Source organism: Panthera onca, chromosome D2 (assembly GCF_046562875.1).
Source record: "Panthera onca isolate mPanOnc1 chromosome D2, mPanOnc1 haplotype 2, whole genome shotgun sequence".
Taxonomy (NCBI): domain Eukaryota; kingdom Metazoa; phylum Chordata; class Mammalia; order Carnivora; family Felidae; genus Panthera; species Panthera onca.
The window spans coordinates 38724848-38728000 of NC_138349.1; the positions used below are offsets into that span (position 1 = coordinate 38724848).

The window sequence follows — 3153 nt, forward strand, 5'->3', positions numbered from 1 at the left end:
TTCTTCTCTTAAGCACTAAGAAGTTCCTTTCACTCATGAAAGTTTTGCATTTCATAGTGCTATTCAAGTTCTCTGTTCCCTTGTTGATCTTCTTTCTGCCTAGTCATTCTATCCATATTGAAAGTGGGATATAACCGAGTCCAATTATTATGTTTGAATTGTCTATATCTCCCTCCACTTCTATGAACTTTACTCCATGCAATTTGGGGCTCTGTTGTTAGGTGAACACATGTTGATAATTAGTATGTCTTCCTAACAGATTAATCTCCTACTAATTATAATATGTCCCTCTTTTTTTTAAAGTGACATTTTGTGTCTTAAAGTCTATTTTGTCTGATATCAATATAGTCACTCCAGCTTTCTTATGGTTATTGTTCGCATGGTACGTATTTTCTACCCTTTTACTTTCAGCCCATTCATATCTTTGAATCTAAAGTATATCTCTGATATACAGCATATAACTGTTCTATTTTTATCCAATCTGATATTCTCTGCATTTTGATTGGATTGTTTAAGCCATTCATATTTAATAGTTGATATAGTTGGATTTTTTTTAATCAAACAATTTTAATCAGCAAAAGTGCAATTACATGAAGAGCCCCATATTATACATGTTTAAATTATTTTCCATCGTCTTTACTTGTAAGGTGTTGAAGGTGGGACCCACTCTTGAATCTTCTTTCTAGTGGTAGAATAAGGTACATATTGTTCTGGAGTGCCACTCACATTGAACTTATGGTTTGTCCAGATGAATTTATGAGCAGTAGGTGGTTTTGTTGTTGGAGGATCATCAGTCATAGAGTGAAGCCAACGATGCCATTCAGGGGGACCATGCTTCCATCCACATCCCAAAACGTGTTCTTGCCATTCATTTCAGTTGTATATATAACCCATCGGTGACGACCAAAAAATTGCCTGTTGTCCTCATAGTATTTGTTTCCATATTTGTCTTCCCCCACTAATGTACCAACCCTCACATCATTTACCCTGAAGAAAACTCATAGATAGCCGCAGAGGCCACCGTGGCTGCTGAGCTGCTCCAGCCCGCGTTTCAGGACCTGCAGGAACTCCATCTTGTCCCCTAGGACTAGCCCCCCAGGTGCTCGATATAGTTGGATTTGTATCTGTCATTTTACTTTTTGATTTCTGTATGTCACCTGTCCTTTTTGCTCCAAATTTAGCATTTTAAAAGGACATGTTACAAAACTATAGTTTTGGGTTTTATGTGCAAAATTTAATACAAAATACCATTTTGCTTTCCTTCCTTTGTGCATGAATCTCTCTCAAGGTCTTCCTTATGAGGAACATAAAAACCTCTTTTTCACCTTGCAGGTCCTGATGAGCTGTTCTGGGGAAGAGTTTGAGGGGCCTAGGGGAGTCACATGCCTCTGGTAGGGGTGATGAGATGTGATTAGGGAAACACCCAGGAGCACATCGGCCACCACTCTCCCTGCCCTGTACCCCTTTAGAGAAAATTCCTCAAGTTTTCTCTCACCTCAGGCACACTAAGAGGTAGGTTCCTGAATGGCAAAGGAATTCTCCTGGACCTGGCCATCACTGTGCACAAGGACCAGAAGGGCGGCTCTCTGTGGATCATGATCAGGCTAAGGCACCTTCTTCTACAACTCCCAACACCAGTGGTTCCTATCATTCCTTGAGAACCACAAGCTTGTTGCGAATGATAACAGGCAAGCCAATTTGGCAGAGTGGAAAACATCTTTATGACATTATCCAGTGAATAAAGCAAAGTACAAAATTAGACCCTTTGCTGAGAGCACCAGGTACAACAGAGGATGTATGTGGACAGCACCGGGCAGGGGGACAAAAAGTTCAGAAAACATTTTTTCTTGTCATGGTTGTCATAGTTGAATGACAATGTGTCTGCTGCTTTACTTTTGTTACATGTCCTTTACTGGGAAGATATTTTTTTGGGGTTTTTGTTTGTGAAGCCACAAAAAAAATGAAAAATTAAGGAAGGACTGATAAAAAGGAGTGAGGGAAGGAAAGAGGTAGAAAGGGAGAGAAGACAAAGAAAGGGAGGTCAACCTTATTTGGGCTGCAGGCAAAAGATAATCCCTTCAAGTTTTAAGGCAGCTACACTTGATGAATAATGAAAGGAGATCTGAGCTCCATTTGTGTTTTAATATTTACTTAGTGTTGTAAAAAATTGGGGAAAAATAAAGTAAGGTATCAGGGGGAGTTCAAGACCTAAAATGGACCATCTGAAACATGATCTTAAAAAAAGATACCGTGATTCCAGTCTGAAGACTTTAATTTCACACAAGGGAGTAGGAAACTGCATGGCCTGTGAAACATTTTTTACGTCTGGTTATTTGCCCCGCGGGAGGAAGCAGAAGGCTCATCTCTGCATCCCTGACCTCTCTGAGCTGCTTCTGCCCGCCCCTGGCTCCTGTTCTGTGTTGATGTCTGTGACTCACCCTAAGGCCTGTCTCCTGGGCCACCTGCATCTGAGCCCGCACATTCAGGGGGTCACCTCACTTCAGATATCACCTCCATGGAGCCTTCCCGGGCCCTGGGTCCCATTTTAAAAGGGCACTTGAATGCCCTACAGTTCTGTCCCAGAGCTCCGGGACTCTGTCCTCCTAGAAGAAATGATCACTATCTAGACTGATGATGTATTCTTGTTGGGTGGATTCGTCTCGTGTCACTTTAGTGAAGCTGAAACGTTGTTCCTCAGAGTTCTCTGCTCCGAATTGCTCTAAGTGAGCACGGAGTGCACTTGGCATGAGACATGGGAGGCTGCCTCGAGGGAGCAGATTGCCTGCTTCAGGCCAGGGCAGGCTGTCATCACCCATGCGCCGGCCCACTGGGTCTGGGTGCCGCAGCCGCCCGCACTCCCCCCGTCCTCCGGCATCTCCTGCCCCTGCCTCTCTGCCTAGGCATCCGAATGGCTCCGGTTGACCCTTGCGGGTCTGGCACTGTTGCAAGGAGGTCCCAGTTGTCTTTGCTTCCCACACTCCATGTCTGTCATCCCTCCCCATCTGCCTGTCCTGATGCTCCCGGCTGCAGCCTCAGATGCCAGAGCAGCACCCCGCATGGACCACGTCTGACCAACCCTCTGCAGTAAACGTCTGACCTACGTCCTGCTGGCTCTGCTCGGCAGCAGGACCCTGACCGAGGCGCACCCGCAGG

General features: G+C 44.7%; 1 pseudogene; it reads right to left on the bottom strand.

The window, feature by feature from the left end:
- Positions 1-547: 547 nt before the first annotated feature.
- LOC132684584 (NADH dehydrogenase [ubiquinone] 1 alpha subcomplex subunit 12 pseudogene) lies at positions 548-1079 on the bottom strand (annotated as a pseudogene).
- Positions 1080-3153: the final 2074 nt, after the last annotated feature.